Source organism: Adiantum capillus-veneris, chromosome 18 (genome assembly GCF_014529385.1).
Source record: "Adiantum capillus-veneris isolate H3 chromosome 18, ASM1452938v2, whole genome shotgun sequence".
In the NCBI taxonomy this organism is placed as follows: Eukaryota; Viridiplantae; Streptophyta; class Polypodiopsida; order Polypodiales; family Pteridaceae; genus Adiantum; species Adiantum capillus-veneris.
In genome coordinates, this window is record NC_140948.1 from 67,269,447 (window position 1) to 67,281,434 (window position 11,988).

The 11,988-nt window shown below is 42.5% G+C and overlaps 1 pseudogene; it reads left to right on the plus strand.

The window, feature by feature from the left end:
• Positions 1–7,767: 7,767 nt before the first annotated feature.
• LOC147435825 (uncharacterized) lies at positions 7,768–8,643 on the plus strand (annotated as a pseudogene).
• The last annotated feature ends 3,345 nt before the right edge of the window (positions 8,644–11,988 follow it).

The window sequence follows — 11,988 nt, forward strand, 5'->3', positions numbered from 1 at the left end:
CAAAGAGGAATGGAGTGTTCATTATTGAAGAGGAAGAGGAGATATCAAGGGGTTGCGATTGGCATGTATATTTCACAACTTCCTTTTCGAGCTCCACATGATCACATTGCTTTAATAACTTTTAGTATGTTTCAATTTTGTGGTTGCAGTATCACGAATATGGAGCTTTGTGGTCGCATGGGAAACACTTCAAAGTGCAGCGGATTGATGAACAAAGGGTCACTTTCGACAGTGGTGTTAGGGCAAGCTTCGTCCAAGAAAGTAGGAGTAGTGCCAGGGATGAGAATATAGAGACTAGCCAGCTTGAATACTTTGGCTACATCCAAGACATCTTGAAGATTAGATTTAGAAAGTTTGATATGTTTATCTTTGATGTCAAGTGGTTCAAAGTTATTACCAGCGGCCCTAATGCAACTGTGCATAAAGACGAGAGTGGATTGATTCAAGTGAGCTCTAGGTGGGTGTGGACAGATGCGCGGGATACATTTGTACTTCTGCAGCATTCTGAACAAGTTGTGTTCATACAATCCAGCATGGACAAAAAAAGATTAGAAAAATCTGATTAAACCCTATTTATGTCATTCAAGTTGCTTCAAATAGAAAGCAAGCGTGTGAAGGATTGGACGTTGAGGTCAAAGAGGTGATTCATGAACAAAGCACGGGACCGACAGAAACTTTAAGTTTAGATTTTGAGGTGGATGTTAGCAGTGAACAATTGTTTGAACCTAGAGATGAGGTATCAAATACTGAAGTTGATGCGGAGAGCGATGAAGAAGTAGAGTTCGATGATGAAGATGCAGAAGTACAAATTGAGATAGACATCTTTGGTGCATCAGATTTCATAGAGGATGAGAGATTAACTAATGATTTTTGCTAGGACCTCTTTTGTAAAACTCTCTTTATTAGTCTACAATACACTTTAGATTCATTGATTTATGTAGCAGCTTTGTTGATTTTTATTTGTATTGATTAAGCATTTCTTCTGTAAACTATCGTATTTTGTGGGTGTTGTTTGTGTATGATTAGCCATGGCCGATGGCGATGAGCCATAGTCTCCTAGTTTTAGTTTTCTTGTCACTCGAACCGGCATGTCACCCGAGCAGATGGGCTCGTTTTTGTCTCAGTTTACACCAGAGTAGATCGCAATCGCACAGCACCTTTGGGAAGCAGATCCCTCTAGATCTACTATGGCCGATCCTATTCCCGAGACTAGTGTGGTCCCTACACCGAGCGGACCCACACCTCAATCTATGTACCCCCTACGCCTAGGACTCATGTGTCCCCTACACCGATGGGAGGTTCATCCTCGAGACGAGGTAGGCGTCATTCTAGAGGCGGTGGTTGTTGTGGTAGTGGTTCTACTAATGCGTCCACACCATGGAGAGAGCGTCCACCACTCTCTTCAGTAGATAGTTCACCGATTGGCACACCACGTACACCTTGGGGATCACACGAGCATGATCCTAGCAAGGTGTACAAGAGCAGGGATGGGGCTGTTGTGGCGGATAGGGTCGGAAATCCATGCAACAGAGGACTTGACAGCTCTGTACAATTCAGTTTGGTCACTCTGTGATGGAGATTTGGGATAACCTTGATGATGAAAGATTTACATCGTCGAGGCCATTCACAGAAAGTATAGGCCGGCTGAGGGGTATGATCCAGTCTCGAACCCCTAGATTTTGAGTGTGGAAAAGTCCACAATGTCACATCGTTCGGTCAGAGGCGAGAGACAGGTACAATGACGGTAGTCAAGCCGGCATGGTTGGACACAGAGGGCGGACAGGGATTTCACGAGAGACACAAGACAATCCTCAGAGATTTCAGCAGCAGAGAGATGCAGCCAGAGCACGTTTGGAGTCTGTTGGAGCATCACATCCTGGGAGTGGAGGCTATGATATGCTTCGGCATGAGTTTGTAAGTATTATACGTATGCTTTAAAAAATTGAAAATATATATGTTATTTGAAGATTTATCTAATGATTAAACCATAATTTTGCAATAAGTTTCCGTGAAGCGTCCTTTGACACGCCGAGAGGCGAAGTATGGGTATAAGCATGGACTTGTGGCCCTTTTGACCCAGCTGCAAGAGGAGGGAGAGTACGTCGACTGGAGGCATTACCATGAGGGTCTCCTCACTCAATGATTGTTTGCATATGTACAGTTTTGTAGTTCTTATGTTTATGGTTTATGGTTATGTTTATGGTATGGCACAGATGTTATGGTATGACACACATCAAGTCCACCGAAGTCCAACTTGCCAATCTTATGGAGTCACAAGAACACAGTCAACACAAGCATCCATGATCAAAGCACACACTAGTTGCATTGAAGTTAGCTTTCCCAATCATCACATGCCAACCAAGGTACTCTAATCATATCACACACAAGTGGCATTGAGCTCAAGGCTCTTAAACCTTCACACACTTAAGCACACAATAAGGCACAAACTCTAATGACATGACCAAGAGTGCACACACACTACACTAATCAAGAGAATTAGAGAAGTAATCAATCAATTGAAATGCTTATGGAAGAAGAGAGTTAAGGTCAAAGCAAGAAGTACATACCTCTCTCAATTCTAGAATAATGAGAGTGTAATACTACTTCATGACATAATGAAATGTAGAGAAGATAAGACTAATGAGTAAAATAGGGATTAGATTGATCAAAATTTTATCTAATTACATTGGATTAACACTAGCCTCTTAAGCATGGGCATTAAGCTCAAGGCTAGGCCATCCATTGAGTGAACACTTAAGAGAGAGATAGCTCTCAAAAGTGGATCCTCAAAGTGGCTACTCAAGAATGAAGTCTCCTTGCATAAAGGCTTCCTTTAAAGTCTTTCACCACAATCCCTTCTACTATGCGTTTAAGTTTGAGCCCTCTAGCTAGCATATACAACTTTGGAACTCTCAATGAGCTCAAGACTTATACAAAGTGAGTTGGAAATATTATGCACAACCATAGCATATCTCCTGCTTGATGTATATTCGGTGTAGCCTTTGTTAGCCGTTGCTAACACATGGGCTATAAAGAGGCAGACTGTTTGGGTTCCAGGTGTGTTCCCCTTTCCCCCTATCGATCTTCTAGTGCTCCCACTGAGATGCACATTGATGCTCCAATTTGAAGTTAAAAGCAGAATTTTGAAGATAGCAGAGATGATGGAGCCAAGATTTGGTCCCATATTTACAAGTATTGAAGACCCAGTGTACTGGCTAGCAGATTTTGAATTATGGATGCTATCGATGCATATGTTGATTGTGTAGAAAAGTTGCAAACATTGCCATTGTTGATGCCCATACGTGCCAAGATTTAGTATGGTGGTTTGAAGAGCAGTGATCGAGGTTCATGGCAAGAGATTAAAAATCATTGCTACTGGGGTGAAAGGCAGTCAGTTTTTGAAGGTGTCAAAATTGCTTAAGTGTTTGCATCCAAAGATTTTAAAAAAGGTCAAATATGGTGCTGATACATATGATGATACGGTCTCTCTGGCTAAAGTGAAGGGTTGAAAAAGTGAAGCTAAAGTTGGAGTTGGGTTTGTTGAAGCTTGCTAATTATGTGCCCATTGCAAAGGTACCAGAGTACACTTTGGTTCAACCAAAGGCCATGCTGGTTGTTCAAAGTGTAAATCCTGTTGAGGTAAGGCCTTTGGTCAATTTTTCTCCTTGGAGGTTTCCGGTTTTTACAGTGCCCGTGCTGATGGTTTTGAAAGGTGGTTACTCCAAAGGAGGCTTGTGCTAAAAGCTTAAAGTGGTACGCCAAGTGGTGAACGAGCTTGTCAACGAAGATAAGCCCCTTGTCAAAGTGGACCAATGTGCGAAAGAGGTAGCACATGTCGGGTTTCCAAAGCATGTTAAAGAGGTAAGCCAATTCGTTTTGAAATCTTGTATGGAAAGGTAGTAGAGTGCAATTCAGTTGCAAAAACCAAGGGTTTAGAAGGAGATGAAGAAAGTGAGAAAGCCCTAGATAAAGGTCAAGCTTTTGTGGAGCAATGGGAGGATGAGGATGCTGATACAGAATCGGCATGTAGTGCTGATGAAGATGCAGATACAAGCTAGGAAACAGAGTCAATTCAATCCAGGTATGAAGAGTTTGATCTTTTGAATGTGCATGGAGATTGGGTGTATATGTGTGAACAGCAAGGAGTAGTGCATGCCGATATGCCTAGTGAGGATCAAGCGGAGGAGTCTGTGCCCACCGATGATGGTATGCCTCGAGAAATGATGCAAAGTCTTGCCAAAATGAATGAGGTGGTGTTGCCTACAGACGAGGACAAGGATGATGCGAGGAGGGTCTCTCTCTACGTAGAGCATGATGCAACAGTAGAAGAGGTGATCAAAGAACAAACAATTGAAGATGATAGCCAAGTGGAGAAAATCAACCTTGAGGAGCCAAAAGTTGAAGAAAAGAGCTTGATGATGCTAGTATGGAGGGCATTGCTGGCAAAGGGGAGAGCATGGATTCAGAGGAGATGGTGAATCCGCTGCAACAAGCATGTTATATAGCATATGAAAGAGATGCCCAAAGTGGGTCCAAGATGTCAAAAGACGTAGGCAATTCATGGTTTAAGTATATGCTTGTAAGTGTAGTAGTAAGGTATGTTATCTTCCAGACACAGGGTTCCATTGAGAGGAACCCTGCTTTAGGGTTAGAAGTATTGGTTCGCACAAATGATGGGGTTGCAGAGCCAGATGCATGGATTGGTTTGGGTAATATGCTTGCAGGGCTAGGTGTGTTTATGAGGCAGGTAAGTGTGCAAAGAGATTCTAAAGTGCTTTGGGCATATTGTGTGCATGGATGGCTACGGACATGGACGAAACACTAACGAAAGGTGCTACCAATGGATGGAGAAGGTCAGTGCCAAGGTAAGCAGGAACTATGTGATGAAGGAGGTGGAGCAGCCCACTTGAGGTTTGGCAGCATTGTACATAGGTAGTTTTTTGTGGTTTGCTTACATTTTTTAATAGTGTTTGCCAATTTTTGCAATTGGTAGAAAAATAAAGCTGCTTTTTGGTTGAACACGTATGTTCAACAAGGGGGTTGGGCAATGATGGTGCAGCCAAAGTGCATCTATCCTAGAAGAGGGTAGAGGTAGTGATATGTATGTTTTTAGGTGCATGGCAAAGTGCTAGAACAGGTGTGGAAGACCAAGGCAGGCAAGTGGTAGCAAAGATATATGCTTCATGTGGTACTCTAGACCACATGGGCTCTAGATAGGCCCTGACAGGATGGTAGGTGAAGGATGTCCAAAGTTTTGGTTTTGGGCCTAGAAATGTATATCTTCAAGTGTTGAGTTAGCTGGTCCAAATGGCTCATCAAACAGAGTTGTAGATTGCAAGATATGGCAGTTTGAAGCTTGAGGTGATTGCAAACTTGAGTTGGACAGGGCAAGTGTTGCTAGGTAGTCCAATCCAGTTTTAGCAAATAGATGGGTAGTGCTTGATTTATGGAGCCTGTCAGTCTTTTCAGATCGTCAATTAAAGCTCGGATGTGAAAGATATTGCCAGCAGGGTAGAATCCGTACGTACGTACGTACGGTACCTTTCCGTACGGTACGGTACAGTACGTACCGTACGGTACAGTACGGCATAAAAAAAAATTGGGCATTTTTTTCTCGGACAAATTCCGCTAGGGAGCGCTTCCAGCTAGGCTTATTAGTGTGAAGGGGGGAAGCCTTAGGCTTTTTTAATCGACCACTGTAGCAAAAGAGTCTCTGTTCTGCTACAGAGAAGTCTGCAGAGCAATGCACAGAGTCCTGCAGAGCCGAGCTACGAGCGTGAAAAGGTACTGCTTCTGCCACCATGCACTCCGTACTCTTCTCTCGCACTCCGTACTCCTCATGTGCGTGCACTCTTTTGCATTTGCAATGTGCAGGATTCATTATGCTGCGTAAAACCAAACCCAATTGGTCGCTCCACACCAATGTTTTGAGGATCATCACGACCACTTCTCAGCAAGGTTCTGGTACACGCTTATGGCAATGCAAGTATTGTGGGGACCAATACACCAGCACTATTACGCGAGTCAAAAAGCACTTGACAGGCATCGGGTGCACTGATCAGATTGGTGCATGTGAGAAAATACCACCACCTTTGAGGGAGCAGCTTATTCAAGAGTATTTTCCTGTTGGTGCTCCTTCTTTGAGAGGTGCTCCCAGCACACAGGATGCTTTACATGATGCTTTTGTTGGAGAGCTGGAGTCTTTAGGTGCAGAGACAGAGGTTGGAGGAGGTTCGGCCTCCATGCAACCCCCTACTTCCAGGAAGAGAGCACGTGTTGGTGGTGAAGGTGATGATTCCTTGCCATGTGAAAAAGGTACATCTAAAACACCAACGCAGACCACTTTGCCTAGTCGCATCTCTTATCAGGCTTGGGTGAAAGAGCGTCAGAGGGTGGCAGAGATGGAGATATGTCGCACTCTTATTGAGTGCAACATATCTTTCAATGTTTTGCGCACAGATCAGTGGAAAAGAATGGTAAAAGCCATTGCACAGGTGGGGCCTACTGAGACATGGACAGGTCTTGATTACACAAAGATGCGCACCACTATGTTAGATGAACAAAAGGCCTTAATTGACAAGGCGCTTATGCCTGTGAAAGCTGGATGGAAGGAGTTTGGATGCACCATTATCTCAGATGGTTGGGCAGACATACGCAGATGACACATAATCAATATTCTTGTGTCTTCTGCTTTGGGCACCTATTTCTTGCGTGCTATGGATGCAGGAAAAGCAGGGGAAAAGATCACGGCTGAGTTTATTTTTGGTCACATCAAAACAGCCATAGAGGAGGTTGGCAAGGAGAATGTTGTGCAGGTGGTGACAGATAATGCAGCTAATTGCAAGGCAATGGGATTTATGGTGGAGCAACATTTTCATGGCATAGTGTGGACTCCATGTGCTGCACATTGTTTGGATTTGCTCATGGAGGATATTGGCAAACTTTCATGGGTGCAGCCCATAGTTGCAGATGTAGTCAAGGTCACCACATTCTTTCGCAAGAAACATCAGGCTCTTGCTATCTTCCGCAGCCATAGCACTTTGGATATGGTTCGACCTTCAAAAACCAGGTTTGCCTACATTTACTTGGTTTTACAGAGGCTCTACAAACTTAGAGATCCACTACTACAGACAGTGGTGGATCCAAATGGCAAGGCATGTCAAGATCGCAGGATGAATCTACAAAATACTTGCAGAGGCGGATCCTTGATGAGAGCTTTTGGCAGGAAGTGCACGCTCTTTCAGTGGCACTCAAGCCAGTCTACGTCCTCCTTCGATTGATGGATATGGAGGGATCGACCTTGGGACTAGTCTATCATCTGTTTATGCAGATGAAAGACCACATTTCCAAATGCGATCTGTTGACTATTGATCGGTAAGGGTTCCTCATGTTCTAATGGTTGTAACTTGTCTATTTTAACCATCAAGTCTAAGTTATAACAGTTAACTTGTATTGACAAGTTGTTTTGATATTTCAGCCGATCAGATTTATTGGGATGTGTTGAGAGCCGTTGTACTTTCATGAGTCGTCCCATACATGCGATGGCTGCCATGCTTCATCCTCTCTACAGGTCGCCAGAGCTATGGAGTGATACCTTGCTTAGCACAAAACAATCAGAGTATGTTGGGCTCATGTTTTCAGAGGATGATCAGCTTGGGATAGACAAGGAATTCACCAACTACATGAATGGCATTGGCGCTTCTTTCACGAGAGCAATTTCTTTGAGGAAGGAAGCCACAAAGTATCCTTTGACATGGTGGCACTCGTATGGGAGAGTTGGTCTTCCCAACCTCTCACGCATTGCTCTTTGTATCCTTTCCCAGGTTAGGAAACTGCCATCCATGATTACATTGTATATATCATTTTAAACTTCTAACTTCATCTTTATATTACTTGACACTTGTCACTCTCTTGCTGATGATTGCGCTCTTGCTTGATCACTGAGCAGGATTGCTCGGCTGGAGCATGTGAGCGCAATTGGAGTGCTTAATCTCTCATACACACGAAGATTCGAAATCGCCTTAGCACTTCTTAGTTGGAGAAGTTGGTGTATTGCAGAGCCAACATGAGGCTCGTGCGGAGTTACCATTCTTTGGGGCAACCCAAATAGGTAATTACCTTGATGTTGGCCACTGTAAACTCAACCTGCAAGCATATGCCATAAATAAGTCAGTTTAACTTTATTTTACTCTTCAACAGGTTGATGCGACAGAGCTGAAAATGGTAGATGATCCTAGACCAGAGGAGGTGGACCGACAGATTAGAGACGAGCAGGAGCAGATTCTCAGAGAGCTGCATAGAGAGCTCGAGAGCGTGGATCATCGTGTGACTAGATCACGTGCACGAGCTCTTAGCCTTCCTCTACGCACGGTGGGAGGAGATCCAGACACTGTGAGACGAGAGAGTATTCGTAGGGGGAAGCTTCCTATTCGCTCCATTCGCAGGCGAGCGAATGAAGCTGTCCGGCTCATCCATGCAGAGATTGTTGATATGCCTGAGGAGGCTTGTGGTGCAGAGGTGCTTGTACCAGAGTTGACATATGCTGAGCCTGACCCTGAGTTTGATGAGGAGGGCAATGTCCTTGATGATGGGGGCTTGCTCTCTACCGACGATTCATCTTCTACATCTAACATAGACTTTTGAGGCCGCACGTCTTAGTGCACACTGGTGACTTCATGCTTTGGAGGACAGGTTGCAGCAGACTTTTATTGTTATTATGGCATTGTAGTATTTCACAGTACTTTATTTTGGATCTTGATTCAGTTTGTATGGTATATGCCCACTTCTGGCTAATGCCATGGACATGATGTTTGAACTTTGTAGTTGTTATTTGGTCTTATGATTTATGGTCATTGGTTTTCTCATTGAGTATTGAATCTTGAGTCATTAAGTTTTTTTATCAATATGTTCATTTTAAGCATTGCATTGTTAATGAGGCTGAATTTTGAAAGGTCTGTGAACTTAAATTTAGTGTAATTGTCTTTTTTTACAAATGGTACATACCTATCACGTACCTAAAGGTTGGTTCAGTACGGAAGTACGTTCCGTACGTACCTAAACCGTACCGTACACTACGTACCTTTCCACCTTGATTGCCATATGAAGTTTTTTCGGGGGTCGGATTTGTGCTAGATTGACTGCTTTGGAAAGTGAGCCATCGGATATTTTTTGAATCTTGATGGGGTTTACAGAGGAAGTGTGCATTGTGTGAAGTTATCAAGAAGTGACGGCACATCAAATGAAGTCCAGACGGTTAGGATAATCAAGGTCAAGGTTGGTGGTAGTTACCAACCGCGTGGCCTCATATGATTTTTTGCGATTTTGGTGGGCATTGTTTGAGTTTGTTGGACCGTCAAAATGAAGAGCACACGGGTGGAGTTGAAGTCCTAGACAATAGCTTTCGGTGGTTTCAAACGGCTCGATCATTGGAGCTTTGAGCAGTCAATAGCGGCGGGAGGAGAAATTGGAGCAAAAAAATATCCCACGAAGGAAGTGGAGGTTCCTTTCCATTTGAAGTGTCCAGACCAATACCAAGCAGTGGTACTTGTACACATGTGTGTGTGTGTGTGTGTGTGTGTGTGTGTGTGTGTGTGTGTGTGTGTGTGTGTGTGTGTGTGTGTGTGTGTGTGTGTGTGTGTGTGTGTGTGTGTGTGTTTAAGTATGAAAAATCCGCTCATAATTGAACCATACTTAGACAATTGAGTTAGATAATATATTAAATAACAATATTTTTAAAACAAGATGTCATAAATCATTTCATATACACCAATTCAACATTCTGTATCTAATGGATAATACAATCATTTAGATCAAAAATTTGATCTTGGATCACTACAATATAATATCTGTATCGTATGTGCCCATCCTTTGGGATGAGCTTCCACTACATCCACATGTAGAAGAATCTAGCTGGTACATTTGTTGGTACATTGGACGATCTTCCGTTACTGCTGCAGTTTTTGTTGTAATCCCAAGGAAAGAATCTCTTACCTGCCACCATCCAAGAAAGACAAGCCTGTCAGAACTAGAATTACTTGGGAAGACAGGTGTCAACGACTCCCTCCCCTTGTTATTGGTGTCAAAAATTACAACCCAAACTACCACCATAACAAAGATCTAATATCAAGTTTGAGCCATTTATTTATGCTAATGTTTACATCTTTTAATTCTAGAAAAAAATGGACAGCATCTCCTTTGTAAATTGGATCAATTTTCAACAGTCCAGTCTACTACCATCTCTTCCGAGACCCCCACTTGAGGGTTAAGGCTCTTTTAATAGAACGAATTTCAAAGTAACATTTGTGTTAAAAATTATGTACTTATCCAAGAGCATCAAAAAGTACTTTGTAATTGTGAAGTCACCACTATATACTTACCTTCATCAAAAGTGATTTCCTGCATACAAAGATAGAGGTACATGTCTATAAGGCCATTTTGCCAGGTGGATGTTTAAGTTGGACAACATATTATTTACATACAGATTGTATTTCAAAAAGTTCTAGTCATTACCACTTCCTCGAGGATCTTTACCAGATCTCATAAGCATATTTATATAATTTGATTGAGCTCAAAAGATCGATAATATCTTAAGCTATTGAGTAAAAATCCAAAAATAACCTAATCTGTGTAAACTAGATCTGAGTGTCGAGCTACAATCCATGGAGGTAGCCCAATGGAAGTTGTATGCACCATATAAGGCTGATGTCTAATTTCTTCTGTAAAGTCAGCCTATAAAGTCTACAATCATTATTAAAATAGAAGAGAGGTAGCATCGCTCCAGCTTCTAGTAGTAAAGAACTCTAACAGAAAAAATTCCACAGCATCTCCTTTGTAAAACGGACAATATTTCAAGTTTCCAATCAATGCCATCTCTGCTGAGACCCTCACATGAGGTTTAAGGCTCTAGCAACCAATACATATGTGTTATTTTCAAGTCAAAAAATCCATCATGCAAAACATGGTCATGCCAAATTCGGAAGTCTACAAACAATTCTCTTTATGATGCAGTAAACTAACTACGTATGTTCAATCATCAGTTAGAACAGTCCTGCACAGTCAAAAAAGTCCAATGGTCATACCTATTATGCTAATGATAGTCATTCCACATCCATAAATTTATGATTACTTCTGCCAAGTTCCGAGAGCAAGCAAATATCTTTGTGATAAAAAATAGCCAATGCTTAAAATTGATTAATTCTAAGTTCAAAGGGTAATTTAGACCAATCAGGTCACCCCATTTCTGGTTTGCAACTCTGAGTGCCAAACCCCAAACATAATCCGTTACATAAACTTTAGTGTCGACTTTCAGTAACCAAATGACTAACGTAGTTAACAATCCAGGTAGATATCAGTGCCAATGGGTCCCCAACTCAGGCAAACTCATATCAGTGAATAGAAAATCCAGAAACTTCAAATTATGCTAAGTACAAAACCTGGAAGTGGACACTACTACTTGCAGCTTTTCGAATGTTTTTCTTTCCGACAGACATTCTAAGAACTTGTTACTTATCAAAAACCCAAAATATATTGAGTAGGTGCAATTGCACCTACCTGAATGTCGATATCTTCCCTTTCCGAAGTGGGCAGGGTTTAGTTGAAAAACGTTGGATGTCAATTGCCCCTATAGACATGCATTCCGTCCATCATGTTGTGTCTTTGAGAGGCGATGGCATGTGAGGCAGATTTCATAAGTTCCAATGCTTCGCAACCAGAGCGCCACATTCTATCTATCATGAGCGGTAATCTGTAGCAGATCAATAGGAGAAGAAGAGATCCACCGAGGTATCGTCAACAGTGCCTATGCTTGAGAAACTTTGCAAGAGAGCTCCACGCAAGTGCTCTCTATCTGTGTGTGTGTGTGTGTGTGTGTGTGTGTGTGTGTGTGTGTGTGTGTGTGTGTGTGTGTGTGTGTGTGTGTGTGTGTGTGTGTGAGTGAGAGAGAGAGAGAGAGAGAGCTCCATGCAAGTGATCTATGTGTGTGTGTGTGTG